The sequence below is a fragment of the Artemia franciscana genome, chromosome 5, assembly GCF_032884065.1.
Source record: "Artemia franciscana chromosome 5, ASM3288406v1, whole genome shotgun sequence".
In the NCBI taxonomy this organism is placed as follows: Eukaryota; Metazoa; Arthropoda; class Branchiopoda; order Anostraca; family Artemiidae; genus Artemia; species Artemia franciscana.
Genome location: NC_088867.1, coordinates 51,446,531 through 51,469,327, shown reverse-complemented (window position 1 = coordinate 51,469,327; position 22,797 = coordinate 51,446,531). Strand labels below are relative to the sequence as shown.

Sequence of the window (22,797 nt, the reverse complement as noted above, 5' to 3'; positions counted from 1 at the left end):
CAGTTGGAATTCTAGGGGTATGTTCTTCATTTTGGATGGGGGGGAGAGCTCACCGGTCCTCATAAAATAGTATTGGCCCAAGTTTAAGTGTTTTTCTTTTCATACTTCTTGTCTGACAGGTTCTTTGGCTAGTTCAGTAATGACAGTAATAATGATAATATTAACATTAATAAGCAATAATAAAGAATAATCTTAATAAAAATTGATAAACAATTTATATAACATTAATCAAAGTGTTATTGAAATACCTTTTAAAGAGTAATGCCTATTATATACAGTTTTTCCAAGATCCCTAGCTCAGGGCTGAAAATTCAATCTCTTGTGAAAAATCTCAAGGAGTGCCAACCCTGGTTCTTGCTAAACAATATATGAGTTATTCACTCAGATTCTCTTTTATTTTGCCAGGCCATTTAAGAACTAAACGTTTTGCTCTTATTGCATCATCTTAAAAAAAAATTACTTGCACTACAGCTTGCCAAGTGATTTGAACCCTAAAAAGATACTTTCTAAAGAGTTGGCGAAGAGAAAGCCATCAAACGGACAAATTTCTTTTGTAAGTAGTTCAAACGTATCCCAGTATATACCGAGAGGGATATAGTGTTATAAAATCTTGTTTCCTATAGTTTTTGCATTCGTATTCCAAGTTAGCAAATGGTTCCCTAAGGTGAAATCCACACACAACACTATTCTTTACGATGTACTCTGCGCTGTTCACTACGCGGTTCTTAGACACTACACTGTAGAACCTAATACTCCATGCCAACTTAAAGCTTTGTACTACGATATGCAATTCTACGAAGTGAATTTTGTCCCCAACCTAGGCCGTGTCGTAGGCAGTTAACGTAATTTGTAACTATCTGGACTCGAGCTTTACTTAAAACTTTACGCTACGTAAGTTTGTGTTACATTACAGAAAAGTTCAACTCTTCAGCAATAATGGAATTTCTGTATGAGCAATGACAAAAATTTTAAAACTAATTGATAAATTTTTCCAAAAAACCATTCTCGCTCGATCACATCATGAATATTCATTTTTAACCCACGTTCTTAATTTTAAAGAGTCTGCTAATAATTATTGTGATGACCTTAGACCAGTGATTTCCAAACCTGACAGGGTTCCGACCCAGCTAACAAAAATTTCCAACCTTAGGACTCATTTTCTTGCTGTCTTAGAGAAAAGAGGTAATGAATATTATACAATACAACTAGATGACAGACCTCACAAGGTCTATCTCAACTCCTTTTTTTTGCGTTATATATGCTAGAACGATATGCAAGAAGGTATCTTGTTCTACAAGCCAAAAACAAGGGCTTGTTCTAACAAGCCCATAACTACTGGACAACAAATTCATTCTCAAGCTCACTTATTTGGTGGATATTTTTCCAAATTAAACGAACTTGATTTGTACTTGCAAAATTCAAACGGATCACACAATTTTGCAGTTCATGATAAAATTTGAACATTCATAAAAAAGCTGCATTGATTATGACAAGTACGATTGTTTTGAAACAATTAAAACCTTTAATATTGAAAATCAACTGTGACCTAAGATGAACGAAATGTCGTAAATTTCAGTCATTTATCGCTTTAAAAAAATAATTTTGACTACTATTTTGAGGAAGAAATGAAAAAGTTTGATTCATTGGGTTGAATCTGTAACCCATATCAAGACGACTCACCAACTGATATGTCATCAAAAACCAGTGAAGAATTCATTGGTTTATCAAAAGATACGTCACTGAAAAATAATTTCAATCGTAAACACTTATCGAAATTCCTTACCATCTCAAATATATCTGAGACCAGATTTTTGGCTAAGGTTTACATTGAAATTAACTACAGAAATAAATTGTATATATCACACTCACTGCGATTAAAAGTAACTAACGTTGAAGCTGATGCTGACACTATAATGAAGAAAAATAGGAAACAAATATATCCTTTTCATTGAAATAACATTGCAAAAAAATTGCAGTTTTAGTTATGTAAGTAATGAAACAAATTTTTAATCAGTATTTCTCATTTTAACAGTCTTTCATTCAATCAATCAATCGATCAATTTATTCAACCAATAAATTTACAACAAAAACACTTCAACATAGACTCTTCCATAAGGCTCTATGGCCAGGGGGTAATAGCTTAAATTTTGTCCCAATTTCTATCATATGCGTAATAATTTCTGTTCGTTTTAAGCTTTAATTCTGCTCCTTACTTTTAGTTGAAAAAACTTCTTCATATTTATTGTTTCATTGTTTTTTTTAACAATGCTAGAAAATCCTGCACTCCCTTCATGGAAATTTTCTTCCCCCATGATAAATTCCTCCAGGCAAAGTTTCCCCAACATATCCCCCTCTTCTCAACCCCCCCCCCCCCTTCAACCAAAAAATCCCTCTGAAAACGTCTGTACACTTCCAAATAACCATTACTATATGTAAGCACTGGTCAAAGCTTGTATCTTGTAGCCCCTCCCACGGGGACTGCGGGGGAGTAAGTCGTCTCCAAAGACATAATTACAAGGTTTTTCGACTACGCTGAATAAAATGTATAGATCAGAATTTTGATCCGGTGACTTTGAGAAAATAGTTAGCGTGGGAGGGGGCCTATGTGCCCCCCTCCAATTTTTTGATCTCTTAAAAAGGGAACTAGAAATTTTCATGTCCGTTAAAGTGATCCCTCTCGCAAGATTCTAGGAGCACTGGGTCGATAAGATCACCCCTGAGGAAAAAAACCAAATAAAGACGCATCCGTAATCTGCCTTCTGGCAAAAAATACAAAATTCCATATTTTTGTAGATAGGACCTTGAAACTTCTATAATAGAGTTCTCTGATACGCAGAATCTGTTGGTGTGATTTTCTTTAAGTGGTGTGATGGTGTGATTCTATGACTTATGGGTTATTTCCCCCTATTTTCTAAAATAAGGCAAATTTTTTCAGGCTCGCAACTTTTGAGGGGTAAGACTAAACCTGATGAAACTTATATATTTACAATCAGCATTAAAATGCGGTTCTTTTGATGTAGCTATTGGTATCAAAATTAGTAAAAAAAATCCATTTTTTAGAGTTTTGGTTACTATTGAGCCGGGTTTCTCCTTACCACAGTTCGTTACCACGAACTGTTTGATTAACTTGGAAAAAAGCGTGTAAAATCAAGTTTTAATCTATAAAATAAGACTGGCTGTATAGGCTATAGGCTGTTTTTAAATTGCATACATTCGTCACCAATAAAATAATATGTTTGATATCTGAGTTTTCCTTGAATTTTTTGGTCATTTTGGGATAAACATGAAAAGAAATATATGCTCACTCTTTACGCTAAAATTTTTAATTGTTTTGAAAAGTAGAATTGTGGCAAACAGTCAAACTTTAGCGTAAAGAGCGATGGATTGCGGAGGGGACAACCCATTTCATATACGGAGTAATTTCTGTTCGTTTTAAGTTTTAATGTCGCTCCTTACTTTCAGTTGAAAAAACTAGTTTTTTTAATTTAATTTCTGAACGTTTTTGAATTAATACATATTTGATTTTGGCTCTCCACACATAAACTATTAAAATGAAATTTGCATATTAATTCTTTTTTTGGCTAAATGGCTTTCTCTTAGTTTTGATCAGACGATTTTGAGAAATAAGGGGTGGGGAAGGAGGCCTAGCTGCCCTCCAATTTTTCGGTTACTTAAAAAGGCAACTAGAACTTTTAATTTTTAACGAACGTTTTTATTAATAGAAAATATACGTAACTTAAGAATTAACTTACGTAACAAACTTTTATATTCTTATATTTTTATTATGTATATGAGGGGGTTTTTCCCTCGTTAATACCTCGATATTTATACTAAATCTTAAGTTTTGTCCTAATTCTTTAAGAATGGCCCCTGATTCGAAAGACCGTAGAATAAATAGTTGAAATTACTAAAAATACTTTAGCATAAAGAGCGAGGTATTTATCACCTCCTAAATACCTTGCTCTTTATGCTGAAGTATTTTTAGAACCCTCATATTCGTAATAATCTCTGTTCGTTTTAAGTTTTAATGCTACTCCTTACTTTCAATTGAAAAAACAATTTCATTTTTATTTTTTCATTGTTTTTTTATAGTAATGCTTGAAAATCCCGCGCCCTTTTCATTGAATTTCTCTTCCCCAATGACGTATTCTTCCAAGGAAAGATCCTCTCACATAGCCCCCTCCCCTCAACCCCACACCAAAAAAATCCCCCTGAAAACGTCTGTACACTTCCCAATAACCACTACTGTATGTAAACACTGGTCAAAGTTTTCAGCTTGCAGCCCCTTCCCCAGGGACTGTGGGGGAGTAAGTCTTCCCCAAAGACATAGTTATTATGTTTTTCGACTATGCTGAACAAAATGGTTATCTCAAAATTTTGATCCGTTGACTTTGGGAAAAAATGAGCGTGGGAGGGGGCCTAGATGACCTCCAATTTTTTGGTCACTTAAAAAGGGCACTAGGACTTTTTATTTCCGTTAGAATGAGCCCTCTTGCGACATTCTAGGACCACTTGGTCGATACGATCACCCCGGAAAAAAAACAAACAAACAAATAAACACGCATCCGTGATCTGTCTTCTGGCAAAAAAGACGAAATTCCACATTTTTGTAGATAGGAGCTTAAAATTATCGCTATAGGATTCTCTGATACGCTGAATTTGATGGTGGGATTTTCGATAAGATTCTATGACTTTTAGGGGGTGTTTCTCCCTATTTTCCAAAACAATGTAAATTTTCTCAGGATCGTAACTTTTGATGACAAAGACTAAATTTGATGAAAGTTATATATTTAAAATTAACATGAAAAAGCGGTTCTTTTGATGTATCTTTTAGCATCAAAATTCCGTTTTTTAAAGTTTCGTTTACTATTGAGCCGGTTCTGCCTTGCATGTTGAAATTGAAATCGTCGCAAGGATTGTAAGCAATGCAAAGATGTTCGGGAGAATCTGCTCCTAACAGCTAATGAGAGCCAAAATGGCCGTCTTCGGCTTCTCCGTTGGTACTTTGGACCAGTGGCTCTTCCAGATCTGAAATTCCATTTTCGAATCAATAAATGTGCCACTTAGAAGTTTCTTGTACTTCTTGTACCCTTCCTTCAGATCGTCCCAATTCTTGCTATTGACAATTGTTGGAATTAGTAATGAAAGCTTAGCCGCATGAGCAAAATGGGATCTTGATTTTTCCAAGAAATGAACTTACTTGTGTACTTATGGCGGGAATCAGGCGTTTCCACCTCGCCCGGCATCGATGATCTTAGAGACCTTCTTGGACCATGTTGTTTGATTGTGTTCCAGCTGCTCTACAAAAGCGAGCCACTGTGTTGACCATCTGTGACCGAATTTTCTGAAACCCCCGATTGGTTCAAGGTCTAGACTTGGCCAGGTTCCACCAGTTCTTCCTCTGTCCTCCTTGGTGTTTCTTCCAGCAGCTAATAGGCTCACTAGAAGTATTTGGCATGGCAGATACTTTGGTGGGTTCCGTAATACATGGCCCAACCATTTCAAACGGCGTTCTTTAATAGTGAGCACAACATCTCTCTGCATATTGCACATTCGACTTATATTTGCCTTGGAGATACGGTCATGTAGCTGTGCTCTGAGAATTCTTCACAGACAAGTATGGTCAAACACCTTAAGTGTATTCTCTTGCTGTAGTTGCTGTAGTGCCGACCATGTTTCACACCCGTAAAGGAGAACGGTACGGACTAGTGCCATGTAAATTCGAATTTTCGTTCGGACACTGATTTTGCGGCGATTCCATAACGGTTTCCGAAGGGAGGCAAAGACTGTCTGCGCTTTCTGTATTCTCTGTTGTATATCAGCGTCGGAAGATCCGTCAGTACAAAGCTGGGAGCCTAGATATGTGAAACGATTGACTTTTTCCTGGTGAACTTGGTTGACAGTTAGTGGAAATTGTCCTGTGTCGTGGTTAATAGCCATGAATTTTGTTTTCTCTGTGCTGACTTTCAAGCCAATCAGGTCTGCCCAGACCAAAACACTATCAAGCATGTTTTGAACTTCTATAGGGTCTGACAGGAGGCCGACATCATCTGCATAATAGAGGTCAGTCAGTGAGAGATTCTGTCCAATCTGCACTCTCGGATGAGACAATAGAGCATTTTCAAGCACCCAATCGATGCAATAGTTAAACAGAGTCGGAGAGAGGACACGCCCTTGTTTTATTCAAAACTCAACCAGAGACCTTTCAAACTGCTGGATAATGAGGCGAAAGGCGAAGATATTATCAGTACAGCCTCTACGTGGTGGAAAGCCGGCTTGATTTCCTCAAGTTCTTTCCTCCCTTGCCCCTTTGAAACGGTTCAAGAGTATGATCCCGAATATTTTGACTGCAATGTCTATGGAACTTATTCCGCGGTAATTTTTGCATTCCGTTTTGTCTCCTTTCTTATGGAAAGGGAGGATGACTGATGTCTTCCAATCTTTTGGGAAAGGGTTGGTCCTCCACACTTCTTCGAGAATGCCATAGAGTTGTTCAGCAGTGACCTCAGGGCATTGTTTGTATAGTTCCGGGCGGAGGCCGTCTTCACCTGGGGCTTTGTGGTTTTTTAGGGTCTTGATCGCTTTAGTATTTTGGCTCTGGTCGGTGTATCCATCTCGATATCGTAAGGCTCTTTAGAGACGGAAAGTGGGAAGGCATCATGAGCGGATGAAGGGGATGGGTTTAGGAGGAACTGAAAGTGATCCTTCCATCTTGCTGAACGTTCCTTCTGACAACTAATGATTTTTCCTGATCTGTTTTTGATTATTTCTGAGACAGCAGCTTTCTTACCAACAGATTCCTTCATCATCTGGTAAAGCTTGCGGGTGTCATGTAAGCGTGCTGCTTTCTCTAATGACTTGGCAGTATCTTCCCACAATTGGCGAATGTCCAGCCGAACAGAGCGTTTTACCTGTATGCGTAACTCCTTTGTTTCTTCTTTAGGGCCCCCCCTCTTTTGTCTTCGCTCACTGACTATTGACAGGGTCCTAGCGGTTATCCAGTGTTGTCGTTTGATTTTCGCTAGGCCTAGGATCTCATCGGTAGTCTCTGTCATCCTGGTTTTAAAAGTCTCCCATCTCTTATGAGGGGTTAGGTTTTCATCAGAGCTGAGGTCATCAAACCGGTTAGTTAGTTCCAAGTCGAGGGCCTGCCACACTTCTTTGTCTTGAAGTTTACCGATATCGAAGCCGACTTCGGGCTTGTTTTTTCTTAGAGTTGCAAGACGTAGCACAATTTTTGCTGCGACGAGCCTGTGGTCAGACCCAGACTGCGAGCCTGTGTCCGCGCCGTTATAAGAGCTAGAGTCCTGCACGGAGCTTCTCCAGCGCTGGCGTACGAGAATGAAGTCAATTTGGGCCTTAGTGACACCGTCATTTGAATACAAAGTTAAGAGGTGGCTAGGTTTGTGCTAAAATATGGTATTGGTGATAACAAGTTGATTCATCAAGGCGTAGTTTACCAACCTCTGCCCATTCTCACATCTGTGACCCTGTCCAAATTTTCCCAGGATTTGTCTTGTGGTCTGGTCAGACGGACCAACTCTTGCGTTGAAGTGTCCAGCAACAATCAAGTAATCACCTGCGGCTATAGAAGAAGACAACTGCTGCAGTTAACCGTAGAAATCATCCTTGGTCATTTCAGTAGCGTCACGGGTGGGGGCATAGGTAGAAATTATCGACACATTTGCCGGTTTTCCTACGAGTCTGATTCTAGCAAGTCTACAGGAGACTGATTCCCGTTCTAGGAGAGAGTTTCTGGTTCTTTGGTTCATGATGAAACCAACTCCGTGGAGTCCGGAATTATCTTCTATTACGGAATAGAAAAATTGGAACTGATGTAGTGTTTCAGGAGCCGTTATAACTATAGAGCCAGAACAGGAGATTCTGGTCTCGGATATGCAAAGTATGTCTATGTTGTACTTCTCCATCTCATGGACAAGAAAAGCTTGTGTGGCTTCTTGTTTAACGGATCTTACATTCCGGCATCCAACATTTGTTCTGGATTTTGCCTGTTTAATGACTTTAGTAGGTTTTCTAGATTTATGGCGTTGAAAGGATTTTTCCACTTCACCGCCATATTCAAAGTCGCGTCGCCTGCCGGGAACGCCGTAGTATGGTTGGCTACTTTACTTCTCGACACCCACGCCAATACGGGGGCCGCGTCGCTTGCTGGGGACGCTGTAGCCGTCACAACTTTTCTTCTAGGTCTCAGATCCATCGATGTTTCTTTGGAATAGAGTTGACCGCAAGGTCCCCAGTCTTGCGGGGCACCCAGGGCGCGTTGGCCACCAAATCGCTCGGCGTGAAGCTCAGTGGTGTTTACACGCTTCCACCGCTTTGAGGTGCGCTGCCGGATCTCCTCTGCTGCCCAGGGACGGAAAAACTGCGCTTTATTTCGCCAGGAGCCCCATTTACGAAGCTTGAGATGCTAGTGGCTTTTTCATAGCCTTGGTCGACGCACTTTGTCATGTCTAAGTTGGATTTGGTGACTTCAATTAAAAGTAACCTACCGAGGCTTTTGCCGTCTAGCTTTTCTTCAAAATTTCAGCTAGTGTTGGCCTTTTCATCTTCAGTGAGCCCCAATAAGGTTTGAAAGGCGTCGAATACGGCAACAGGATCTTCTCGGATTCCGTAACCCTTTTCCAATTTGTATGCATTACGACGCGCTATTACCATAAGTTCCCTTGTCTGTCTATCGGTGGATTCGACAGGAAAGAGACACCAAACTCTTGCTTTGTTCACTTTTCTTACTGCTTCGGACATTACTTTGTCTTACATTAGAAATGTCTGATCTTACTTTGTCTGACATTAGATGTTTCTTCAGAAGCCTTGCTCGTTTGGCACTCAAGCTGAAATGAGTGATTGTTTTTTGTACGACAGCTTGCGCATTCCATAGAATCGGGACAGAAACTTCGAGCACGATAGGTTAGTGGTATGACCTACATAACGAAAATAATCTGCAATTAGGTAACTGCGCTTTATTTCGCCAGGAGCCCCATTTACCAAGCTTGAGATGCTGGTGGCTTTTTCATAGCCTTGGTCGACGGACTTTGTCATGTCTAAGTTGGATTTGGTGACCTCACTTAAAAGTAGCCTACCGAGGCTTTTGCCGTCTAGCCTTTCTTCAAAATTTCAGCTGGTGTTGGCCTTTTCATCTTCAGCGAGTCCCAATAAGGTTTGAAAGGCGTCGAATACGGCAACAGGATCTTCTCGGATTCCGTAACCCTTTTCCAATTTGTAAGAATTACGACACGCTACTACCATAAGTTCCCTTGTCTGTCTATCGGTGGATTTGTCAGCAAAGAGACACCAAACTCTTGCTGTGTTCATTTTTCTTACTGCCTCTTTATAACTTACTGACTTTTCTTACGGACTTTATAAGTTATCCAATCTTCCCGATTAGCTCATTTTGGATCGGCTTACTAGTGTATTTTTTGTTTCCAGGTGCAGAATCTACAAGCCTTTGAAACAGCGAATCGCCTCCCTGAAAACGATAACGAAGTAGGTGACGGAAATTACCATCATTTTCTGTTGCGACTACATTACGGCCCTAATTATTGGGCTTACTACCATCCTCCTGGTGGCCACGAAGGGGCATAATCTATGCCTCGCAAAGTTTAGTTGCTTCCGCAATGCTTGTAAATAGTTTGCGGTTTTGGTGTATTTGTTTCATTTTTCAGAGTGCAAGGCATCCCTGAAATCTTGATGGTATTGCTTGAATGAAGGTAAAAGAGCTGCATCTCTACACTGGTAATTTATATAATACTGTGACTTGGCATGGCGTGTAAGTGCACCATCTTTTCCAGTCAGATTCGAGTAGCCCTTTAGTGGTTTTAAGACAAGTCGACCCATTTTTTGGCCCACCACCCCCACCCCCGGACACAGCTGACCACCCTCCGTCACTACTGGAGATTCTCATTATAACACAAACACTACAGCAAAGTCCCTCGTGTTCTTATGGCTCATCGCGAGCCAAGGAAACCGGGCAAGAAGCTCAATGTTAAGTCGACGAGTAGCTTCACCCCCTGTTTTGTCTTTGTATTGAAGTCTAAACTTCGGCTTGGTTCTTTGGCTTCTAACTTTCGTTGAGAATAAACGCAATGTTTCCAGATGTTAGTTGGTTTGTTTCTTTTAATACCACTGCGAAACCGAAGTCAGAGGAGGACGTGATGCCGGTGTCAAGCAAGGAAGATGTACTGTTACTTGGGTGTGTCGTCTCCGTCTGCTGCATTTTGGTTCTTGTATCATCTCTCGATCCTTCTGGTAGCTGATTCGGTAGGCAGTGTCTCTGCAGTCAAATCTGTGTGAGAACTAGAGGCAACAGGTAACAGCAAACTTGAAGTTATCGTCTGAGTCTTTGAATCTGAATGAGCATCCTGAACAGAGTGAAACGACTTGGGGCATCTAAAAGAAATTTCGTTTTGTTTTTTTCTTGTTAAAGAAAACTCTATTAAAAAATGCTAGTGAAGGTAGGTTACCCAGAATAATGGATGTTTTTCTCAACACTCGTCGACAGTAAATCGACAGTTTCTGGGCAAAATTGTTTTTCTGAGTTGGCTTTTTTCTAAACGAATTTATAGGGTTTCATTAATTCTGTCTGATCAGCATAGTGACCTCCAGTGCTCAATCAAGTACTAAATGATCAATTCTAGGTATTCCCCTCGTTAGAACCAGTTGGGTCATTTTTTCTGTGTGAAATTACTCTTTAAGCGGGGAAAAATAAGAAAAATATTCTGAAAAATGCACCCTAAGTAGAGATACATCGTTTTCTTATGATGATATTGTTCACTTCAGAAATGGATGGTCTTGGATGTTCTATCTTGTCTCAATTTAGGGCATTTTGCCGAAAACGGTCAAAATGCTGTTTTTACACGTGCTTTAATAATTTCTAGCTTAACCCATTAGCGCCCAACATTCCCATCTGGGAACACATTACTTTAATTTTTTTATAACTAACACGGTAGCAGCTAAAGCAAATTTTAAGCGTCCCTTAAACTGTTAGAAGAATCAGAGAAGTTCTCAAATTTAGTCGGACCTGAATTTAGTTTAGTTTGATTCTCTGGAATTTCTGTGAAATATGGGAAAAAGTAAGTTTTTGAAAGCTATCTATTTTTAATGGAATACTAGGGAAGACAAGTGGTTGAAACCTCTTGTTTTAGCGTTTTGTTGTTCTATAATCGCCTCTCTTCGAATTTATGCAACAATTGCACCAAAACGTCTACAAATAGAGGATGCAGTATCAGTTAACCAAAAGTGTTCCCCAAAAGGGAACGTTGCATGTTTCGCGGACCTAAAATTTTTCACATGTTTTGTAGCAGGCAATCACCTCTGTTTTGCGGATGGGTCCCAAGAAATGTGCTTCTATCAAAGAAGCTGTAGTTACGGCAGACGAAATAATATACGATGAGATAGACACTGATAAGGTCATTATCTCTTTATCTCCCCATAATTTCACGGTAATAATAATAAAAAAAATATGGGGCTAACATCGGAGTAGTCAATGACGAAAGGGAGGGAGACAAGAGCAATAAAAAAAAATCTGAATAGTCTCCCAAATTGTCTTGCAAGGACGATATAGCTTGAGATAATTGATACTTGTGAATCAGCTAATCTACGTTGACCTTATCAATCAGGGCTGTTTCCAACTACCATATTATGTTTGAATGACATAGACGATTTTCCACTAGGACTTCGTTCTAAGAAGATAGTATTCTACCCTGCACCATACTACAGTCAGGCAGCTGAATAAGATAGGGCATGTGGATTAGCTCTCCCAAATCCCAATCGGCAAACTCAAATGTCCAAAACATTTCCCAAAAGCTCCTTTATAATGTGTCTCCCCTCCCGTGACCCATCCTTATTATAACCCCATCAATGATTCTCAGAAACCGTACTCTAAATCGACGGGCTCTTAAGAAAGAGAGCCAAAAAAATCTGCCAAAAAAAAAAGAGAAAAAGAAAGCACAATCTTAAGATGAAGATCTACCCTCAGAATCAGCACTTCACAAAGCAAGCAAGATTAATTATATAATTCATTTTTCCTGAAAACAAGGTATATCTTATAATTTTATGACGAAATGATTTGTAAACTGATCGTGCGAGCAGTTCCATGTTTAAATCTCTTAACAGATCAAGAGCAAAATTTTGGGCGCGGGGGTCACTGGACCAAAGGTGCCGTTGTGACTCGAGGCGGACACTAAATTGACAAGTTTATTTTAAATAATATAAAAAAAAGAAAAAATCGGAATGAGGGTTCCAGGAGTCTCTTGGGGGGAAAGTTGCCCCCTCCGATCCCATGGATCTGTTCCTTGCCTAAATCGTTTTAACTCTTTCATTCATCTCATTTCAGCCAAATTAGCTATATAATTACAATGAATATATAGATTTGTTCACACGAAAGCCCTATTGGGCCATTCGCTTTTTAATTAGTCATAAAACTAAAACTAAGGACTTTTTGAGTGGGGAGGGGGCAGGGGCGGTTCAAAAAAGCTCAACCAAATTAGCTGTATAATTGAAATAAGTAGATTGATAGATATTTTCACACGAAAGTTCTATTGGGCGATTCGCTATCTAATTAGTCACAAAACTAAAACTAAGAATTTTTTGAGGGAGCAGGGGGCTTATTATTAGTCAGAACTTACCTTTCGGTTTCTGGATATTTTCGGATATTTTACTAAAATATCTGGAAATATCCTTCGATCCCCTTCCGCATTCAGTCATCAGTCTTCGTCTCTTATCCATTCTTTGCTCGTATCCGGATTTTTTTTCTTTGCGTACATTTTGAACTTTTAGATGCAAAGCTACTTTTCAATCTAATGTCAGATTGTGGATTGACAAATAGCTATAGCCTCTGGTGCTACCTAACGTTTATCTAGTAACACGAAGAAAAACTGATTCATCGAAACATAAGTTTCCATGTTCTTAAAATAGGGGGGGAACTAGCAGCAAACAACGATTTTATGCCAATTTTGCTGATACTGATACTGAACCTGCTGAAGATAAATAGATTTTGTTTGTTTTAAGTTTCAACTGTGCTCTTTACGTTCTTAGGAAAGCTCTGTTTTTTGTTGTTAATTGGGTAAATAAGCTACGAGTCATTGACTAAATTGACAAGTTTACTTAAAAAAAGAATAAAAACAAGAAAAAAGAACGGAACGGGAATAAGGGTGCCAGAAAAATCTTGGTTGGGGCAGGCCCCCACTGCCCCCCCCCCCGGATCCGCTTCTGGGGAATAATTATATATTCAAGCAATATACCTATATTACAAGAGACAGTAATGGGCTGGTATGAAGATCAATCAACAGGATATTTTTCCCGTTTTAATATTGAGCTTATAGTGCCATACAGTAATCTCTCTGGAACACTAGATGTGCATATACGCATGGTTAATGTGCATTAACTGTAAATGGAAAACAAGGACAGGGCAACTTTCCGAAGGATGAACTTCAGATATCCCATCTACATCAATAGAATCAGATTTTAGATTCTAAATACAACTACAAACAGCAGAATATGTAACGAGATGAGAATACAGCATGTACAGAATAGTTAAAAACAGAAAAAAAATGAAGAATAATGCTTCTGTTGGATAGATTGGGGTGTGGCATCGCTGGAAGAATAATCATTTTCAAGCTTTTCAGAATTAATCAGTTTACGCCATTCATGTTTATTCACAGGGAAACCCATGCCACGATATCTTACCGACCTAAGATACTTCTTGTAATCCGCTTTAATTTTTTGTTTTAAATCCACAACACACCCTGATTATGGGTGGCCACAATCGTTCCAATCTCGAAGCCAGTATTTAGTTTTGTTTTTCATAGTCTTTAAGTTGGGATCTGCTGACCAGATTGATTTTTGAGAACCAATACGGATACGTTCTAACAAAACAGCTCTGCATTCAGTTTCTTTCAAACAAGATACTATTTCTTTATAATACAAATTTAACTCAGAAACTCTGTCAGATCTGACATATTTAACCTGCAATAAATGATAAGGTACACGTATAGGATATAGAGGGGATGCAAGCGTTGATATGCATAACGAGATATCTGCCTTTTTCCAATTATACTTCGAAATTTTGATTTCTTTTTGAATTTCAAATCTGTTGGAACATACGGAAGCGAAAAAATCACAGATAGTGGTAGGTGGTCAATATCATGATCATCATCATGGACAGTTACAATGGAACAATAATTAGATGAAGAGCACACAACGTGGTCAATGTCAGTAATACTTCCAGAGTGATGGGTATAGGTGAAGGGTAGAGATTTAGGAATGATGCGGTAAAGCGGGAGACAATCAAGAGCATAATCCTTTCTAACACAGTCAGTATTGATATTTGCATTAAGATCACCAATCACTATGTAATTTAGATATTGAGACACTAAGCGTTTAATTAATTTTTTTAGAGAAATTTAATTAATTAATTTTTTAAGATGATTAATTTTTAATTTAATTAAAATTATTTTTAGAGAAATATTAATTTAATTAATTTTTTAGAGAAAAGCACTCGCAAAAAATGTAATTGAGCGATTAGATCTATTAGCATGCGGACATATGACTTGATCAGAATAGTTAATCCGACACGGACTGCTAAGAAGAATTTATCATAATAATAAAGCATAGGGGTGGGGAAACGTGCATCACGTTTAAATATGCATGTCAGACCCCCTGATGGACGGCCATCAGTTACCCTGGCAGAGGTGAAAATACTATGTGGTTTGGACTTCGCCGCAAAAAATTAAGGCTAGCTGAAGTGAAAAATGCTCTTGCAAACAAACTAGATCACATTGGCTGCAGAATTAATCAATGAAAAGGTCTTTGTCCATAGCTCTATTAATATTGTAGGATATCAGAGAAAACTGAAAAGTCATTGATGTGGATTGGGGTAGTTTTAGTCTCTCTTGCGTAACAGGACAAACTAAGCTGTAAGATGGGTGATTTTGATTGCAGTTAGCACATCTAGGGGGGGGGGGTGCATGGCTTATCTTTCGTACAAATGTGTGCTCCAGCACAATAGGCAAATTTGGGAGTATCAACCAGACAACCGTGTTGAAAGTGGTTGGGGGAGCGACAATTAAAAGAGTATTTTGGTAGTTCTCTGTGTTGGTAGACCCGAGTGAATTTGTAGCAAAGCTTCACCCCTTCCTTTAAAAAATCTGAGTGAGAATAAGAGTCTTCGAACTCGAGTTTTACGGACAGAGATGAGCCAAGTCTCTTTGCATTTTTTATGCCATTTTGAGAAGAGAGTATATCAGTGTCCACTCCGGTTGGTACACCTTGTATTTTTCCAAAAAAAAAAACGCTTAAAAAGCACTTTAGTAGCAGTAAGAGTCATTTTTTCATGCAGAGAAGCACAAAAATCCTCACTAGCTGATTTCTCAATGTTTATACACCATTTTTTTTATGGCTTGACACTGTGTACTAATTCATGACCGTGTACCTATGAATATGAAGCCAATATAATCAGAAATGTTTCTCACTGAAATGAATGCTGGGAATTTTTGTATTTTCCCTCCGCCTCTGAACGGATGTTTTTTCTTTTGTTTTTAATCGTTTTCTTTTTTTACAAGACTGATTGTATTTATCAAGTTGTCGCTTTGAAAAAGATTCAATTTTTTTACAGTAATAAAGCATAAAGGCGTCGAATATAGATAGATAGATAGATAGATAGATAGGTGTATTTCAAAAACCCGTGGGCCATATACACACAAAAATATAAACAAATAACAAACAAGCAAAAAAATTAACAACAGTACGAACACGCACAAAAAAAACAGAATTCAACGCAAAAAGTACCTAATCTAACTACAAAAGAAATTAATCATAGTAAAACTTTTTCTTCTTATTAAAGATTTATCTATATATACTCCCACTCGAAATATTGTGGTTGGGTTACTATTTTGTAGAATACCCAGAAGCATCAAATTAATCCCACGCAAATAAATTTCCCGTAAATCCAAGAGCACCGGGCATTTCTGGAGAAAATGATCCAAGTCTTCATAATCATCTTTACAAAAGGGACAAACATACCGCCTATCAGGACCAGCTATCATTTTATTTTTGTCGAACGTTTTTGCCTGTTCTGGATTGGAAGACAATTTGCCCTAAGCTGAATCCAACGACGTAGAATCATAGCCGGTAAATTAAATTTAAAATAAACTTCCTCCACAAAACTAGGTTTTGCCTGATTATAATGTTGTAGGGTTGTAGAATCAAAAACCAGCCCTTGCCAATGCTGAATTTCCTGACTCTCTAATATAAATCGTACCTGGCTTTCTAAATTTGTTAGTACATCACGAGAGCAGAGACCATTATTCCATAAATAAGGCATTCCTACTTTTTATAGTAATGATTTAATTTGGGTTGGCCACGAGGTTTTTAAACCACATTTCAACATCTTTTCATATGCCACTCTTACTAGTCTATCTTCATTACTCTTTGTTAACTTCAACCAGAATCTAAGCATTAAAATATGCCTACGTAGCTTTAAAGAAAACAGGCCCATATCACCTTTCAGAATCTGTGAATGAGTTGTCTGATGTAGACCAAACACTCTTTTATAATACTGGAGCTGAAGGGACTCCAGTTGCTGCACCGTTTCTCCACCCCATATCTCTGCTCCATATTCTATCACGGGTAAAATTTTTGTGTTAAATATTCTTTTATGCATTTTTAGGTTTTTGATCCCCATTACCGTCGGATTTCTAAATATAGCTGACATGGCCACCCTACCTCTCTTAATTATTTCATCAACATGACTCCTTAGGCTTCCATTTTCCGATAAGATAAAGCCTAAATATTTTATTCTTTTACTTATAAATAGTTCCTTATTATTAAATTCAAATGTATATTTTTCATCGTCCCCAACCTTCCTTTTTTTAAAAATAACAACTTCGCTCTTTTCAGTATTCAGCCTTAACTTTTTTATATACAAATATTCTTCTATGAGATTCAAAAGAGTCTGTAGATCTTGCGGTTTATTAGCCACCAAAGCAATATCATCTACAAATAATAAGAGAGATAGTTTTTGAGTCCCTAGGCTAACTTTCGGAGCCCATCTATTCTCTAGAAAATTAACAACACCATTAATAAAAATATTAAACAACTTAGGTGAAAGGGTGCTGCCCTGTTTTACTCCCCGCTTAATATAAAAAAGCTTCGAAAACCTATTACCAACTTGAATGATTCCACTCACACAAGTATACATGCTCACTATCAATGTAACAAATGAATGGGGAAGGCCAATATTTAGCAGGGCATCCTTCAATAACTCTCTGTCGACACTATCAAAAGACTTATGGAGATCCAGAAATCCCACATAAAGACAATTACTCTTTCCATATTGATCTATTAATGCCTTTAAAGTAAACACACTATCTGTCGTCCCATACCTGTCCTAAAACCTCCTTGTTCCTCATGTATTAAATTATTTTTATTTAACCAATGGGAAAGCCTGGTATCTAATATTTTCTCCAAAACCTTACTTAAAGCAGGGACAAGTGCTATTAAACGATAATTTTCATGAGCCTTCGGGTTTCCTCTCTTAAAAAGTGGTATAAACAATGCCGTCTTCCAAGCGCTTGGCCATTGCCCTGACCTTAACACCTTATTACAAAGAAGAACAATTATCGGGATCAAAATGGAAAGAAAATTCTTAAATAACAATATTGGTATACCATCAACACCCGCAGCAGTACCACCTTTTAAATTCTTAAATATTGACTTAATCTCTTGGCCATTCACATCACCCACTAAATCGTAATCATGTTCTCTCATGGGATAAATAACCATCTCTGGGGTATGCGCTACCTCCTGAAGATCTGCACAAACACCTTTTAAATTATTTAGGTAATCAGGCCATGAATCAGCTTCCGGAACAGCCTGGGTATTAACATTTCCCCTTCCACTATCATTCTTTATATAGCCCCAAAACTTTTTAAAATCTTTATTTCTAAAATCATCAGCAATGTCCAGTTTCTTCTTATTCTCGTACTCTTTTTTTTCTTTTTATTAAACTTTTATATTCTCTTCTTTTATCTTTATATTTAGCCAATTTTAGACTTTGATCTTCCGCGCTATCAAATTCATTCAAACGATTTAATAAATATTTTGCTTCTTCTTTCATTAACTTGCAATCCAAGTCAAAATATCCCTCATTCTTTTTTAATTTTTTTAGTCAGGCCATATGATTATGCACAACTGCCCATTATTTCATTTAACAGCATAATTTCACTATGTGCATCTTTTTCATTGTCTTCTAACGCTTTCAACTTATTTTTTACATGCGAGTCCAAGAGCTCCCTTCTAAATGCCTCAATATCTTTATCTGTTAAATCATTTCTAATTCGTTTTTCTAAACCTATTTTTCTATAATCCGCATTATAGAAATTTCTTACTCGTGAACCGTGGTTCACAAACTGCCCAATCTTCACCTCAAGCATAATAGCTCTATGATCAGATCCAACTAAATCTAATACTCCCATATTTATTGATTCAGGTACAAATTGCGTATTAATTAGCGCATAATCTACAACACTTGGAGTTGGACCCGAAAGGCAAGTGAACTCGGCCCTACCCTTATCATTCCCAAACCTACCATTCGCAATCATCAGACCATGTTCCCCACAAAACGCCAGGAGCTTTCTTTCCCATGCATTTATTTTTCTTTTTTCATCCTTGTTGCTTCGTGGTATTCTACAACAAATTGGGACAAAATCACCTAAATCTGGGATCAATACATCTGGGATCTCAGCCTCCAGGCCGGTATAAGCATTGAAAATTACTTCCCACATTTCAAATAAATAGACAGCCAAAGCAAGTTTTCAGATCTACTACTAATTCTCTCATAGCCGTCAATAGCAGACGCTTTAACCAAAACCAAAATGCCACCATAATGTCTATTATTTCTTGCTACATTACGCACGGTCTGTTCAACGAAATACCCGGGGAGAGGTGATATAGGAGAACAATCGTTCCATGTTTAAATAAGCGAAATCACATCAAACGAAAATAAATCGTCATATAAATAGGTCAACTTATCACGTAATCCTTGTATATTCCATGACACTAGACTCAGTATATGGCCCTCTATATCCTATGTTTCTACGCTTTCTGTTAGCACGTTAACATCACTAGCCTTTGGTTGAGATTGCTCGTTACTAGTCTTAGTCGGGGGAAAGGCAACATGATAATACCCACAAGTGCGGTTATTTATATCCGCTAACTCACTTCGGTGTTTATTGTCATAAAAATCACGTGAAAAACCACCACGATGTCTTTCATTAAACTTCTTTCTTGGCGAATGGCTTCCTTTGGGTGCTACATTACGAGAACCTGGTCGAAACAAGTCATTTGGGCTGACAATAGCACTAGCAGGTCTTTCAGCTGTCGATACTGTCTGAGGAGTGCTGGTCGATGGTACTAATGTCTCAGTATCACTATCACTGGCATCACTAACTAGCCTCATCGGAATATTATTGGGATCATTTGGGAGCCTAGCACTAAAGGGTGGACCAGAATTTTGTACTGGCTTCAAATTACGCTTAATCTCGACGATTGAATTTCCATTCAATAGTCGAAGGGAGCTCTTGGACTCGCATGTAAAAAATAAGTTGAAAGCGTTAGAAGACAATGAAAAAGATGCACATAGTGTAATTATGCTGTTAAATGAAATAATGGGCACCAAACTGGATGGGGCCCCCGCCTCCCAAAGGGAGTGAAGTTTTTATTGACAAGCTTCCGAGAGACATTTTCGAAGATACACTAGTTCCGATTTTTGGAAGAGTAGGATTTATTTATGAAATGAGGCTGATGATGGATTTCTCTGGAACAAATCCTGGCTTTTGTTTTGTAATTTATTCAACCCCGGAGGCGGCAGCCAGGGTTGTGAAGGAACTTGATAGAATTCCAATCCGTCCCAACTATCGTCTAGGAGTCACTGTTTCGATTGATAATTGCAGACTGTTCAGTGGGGGCCTACCTAAAGATAAAAATCGAGAAGAAATCTTTGATGAAATATCTCGAGTTACGGAAGGAGTTGTTGATGTCATTTGCTACCCTGGTATTGCTGACAAATCCAAATCGCGAGGCTTTGCATTTGTGGAATATGAGAGCCATAAAGCGGCAGCGATGGCACGTCGCAAATTGCTGCCACAAAAATTCTTTTGTTTGAGCAGAGAGTAGCAGTCGATTGGTCTGAGCCTGAGCCTATAGTCAGTGACGAAATCATGAAAAATGTAAGTTTAATTTTTGTTATAGACCTAATCACAGATTCTAATGATCCATTTTCTGTTTCATAGGGAGCTTCGACCCTCTCCCAGTAAGGACAGGAAAAAAGTTAAAATCTTAGGCTATATGAGGGGATTTTTGTGTCTTAGAAAGTAGCCTAGACAAGTTCTAGTAGGGCTGGGATAGCCTAAGAAACTTTCAGGAATGACAGGGCCTTAATTAAGCTACTCCCCATTTTCAGGTTCCTATCTCTAGTTCTCCGTTGTTTCTAATGCTTAAGAGAAATTCCCTTGAAAGGGGGGGGGGAGGAGGTAGTTAAATATACTTCAAAAGTCATTACGGAATATAGCCTAGATTAGACAATGGACCATCCCCTGAAAGCTATTACAAATTATCAAATAATAAACATTTCGGTAAAATTCTAGTTAATTGACTTCTTGCTATCTCGGAAAGGGTTTGAGAATGAAACTTTCAGGGATGGGTCTACAGGCTAAAGTATGTCCCGAGAAGGTATTTTAAAGTACCCACCTCCACTCCTTCTCCCTCTAGAGGGCCATGAAATATGCCTACATGACAGGTCTATACATATTGAAATTTTGACAAAACAACATTTTACCTTAATTTTCAGTTACTAGTTGTTTTTTTTCTGCCTTTAGCTCTGAAAATGCAATTCCTGTTATTTGAGTAGGATTTTGAGCCATATCAATGTTTTTTTGTTTTTTTTTTCAAGATTTAGGAAATGTATTTGCATATCTTTAAAACCTTATAAAATGGAATTGAGCAAAATTATGAAGCTGAAAACAATTTTGTTGTACTTCAATTAAGCAGAACATCTAATTTGCAAGGTTTCACTTTTATAACACACATATTTTTAAAGGTCATCAAAGGTCAGGGCCTTCTTGAGGGAGAAGGAGTAGAGGTAGTTGCTTCAAAATACCTTCCCGGGACATACTTTAGTCTGTTGAGTCATCCCTGAAAGTTTCATTTTCCTAGCCTAAACCCTGTCTGAGATAGCAAGAAGTCAATTAACTAGAATTTTACCAACATTTCTTTATTGTGGAGTCCACTGAAAAAAAGGTAAAATTCTAGTTTTGCTGTTTTTAGCTATTTTGGAAAGGCTTAAGGTTGGGGAAAAATGAAACTCTCAGTAATAAATCCAGGGCGAAAAACATATTCCGGGAAGATATTCCCAGGCTCCAATGCTAACCCTCTTCTGACTTCCAAGTCTAAAGAAACTTGCCTAGTCTACTTGACAGGTCCTATCGAAATTTTGACAAAATGACCCTTTACCTTAATTGTCAGTTAGCAGTTTCTTTGGTCAGTGCCGGGACAATTTTTTTGGGTCATGAAACTATTGTTAATAGATGCATTTTGACTTATTGAACATCTTTTCTCTCTTGCAAAACTACCGGAAACCCACCGTTATGGAGTTATTGTATATTTGCACATTAGGGGGGGAGGGATGGTAAAGCATAGCATATATTAAATACAGCAATGGTTAGTTTGCGTATTTAATATATACTATGCTTTACCCCCACCCCCCTAATGTGCAAATATATAGCCCATATTTGTTTCTAAACTATTACAGATTCGCGATTTTCAAATGTCCGATCAACGAAACGGAAATGATTGCAATTCTGTATGTATAAATACAAGAATATTTGGGCCGGAATAACTCCTTAACGGTGAGTTGCGGTAGTTTTGCAAGAGAAAAGATGTTCGGAAAGTCAAAACGCATCTATTAACAATAGTTTCATGACCCTAAACAATTGTTCAGGTAATATCAACATTGACCCTAGAATTTTACCAAAAAAAATCAGTAGATTACCACGCCTGCCTTGCCCCTAGGACTTCTTCAACAGCCCTTATTTTAGCTTCAAGTGAGGTGGTATTAGGCTACTTTTTGTCTCCCCTACACTTGTTGAGGTTGATAGTTTATTTCCTCGGCCTCATAGAATAGGCCTAGTCTTCTTTGGAAAATGAGGCTGAATGAATAATCACATCTTTAGCTTTTGGCTAAATTTGCCTACCATCCACAGCCGTTCAAAAGGAGGAGGGGTGACCAGGGAAAGCTTCCCTGGACGCTGTAGCTGGGGGTACGGCTAGAGAGTTGACCAGTGATCAAATTTTTCACTTTTATTCGGCTTGTTTTGCTTATATTTGACTTGGGAGGGGGGATGCTGTGATTAATTTTTCCCCGGACGCCACCGACCCTAGGAATGGCTGTCCTACCATCTTCTTTCAAATTTGATCTAGTTTATTTGAAATTAAGGTAGGCTTTAAGCCTAGAACTGGGGTTGTTCAGAGGGAAACATGTTAAGAAAACAATTCTTACTTCATAATATGCAGTATAATAGTTGTTAAAATATTTTGACTGCCGTTCCACTATACATTATCCCAACCTCCCCCAATGTGCAAATAATATATCCCAAATTATGTATTTCCCATCCATTTTGCTGTGTGTCATTCTTGGTTCAACCCGTGCACCCTAAAATTTAATCAACTCTGATGAAATCAAGAAACGGTAAAACATATAAATTGATTATTTTGGGCTATATTTTTTCA

At 38.2% G+C, this 22,797-nt stretch overlaps 1 protein-coding gene and 1 pseudogene across 7 annotated transcripts in view; both read left to right on the top strand.

Annotated features, from left to right (window-relative positions):
• Window positions 1-22,797, top strand: part of LOC136027568 (microtubule-associated protein futsch-like) — a 682,876-nt gene that overhangs the window by 539,353 nt on the left and 120,726 nt on the right. The window lies entirely within an intron of this gene.
• Window positions 19,690-20,303, top strand: LOC136026794 (probable RNA-binding protein 46; annotated as a pseudogene).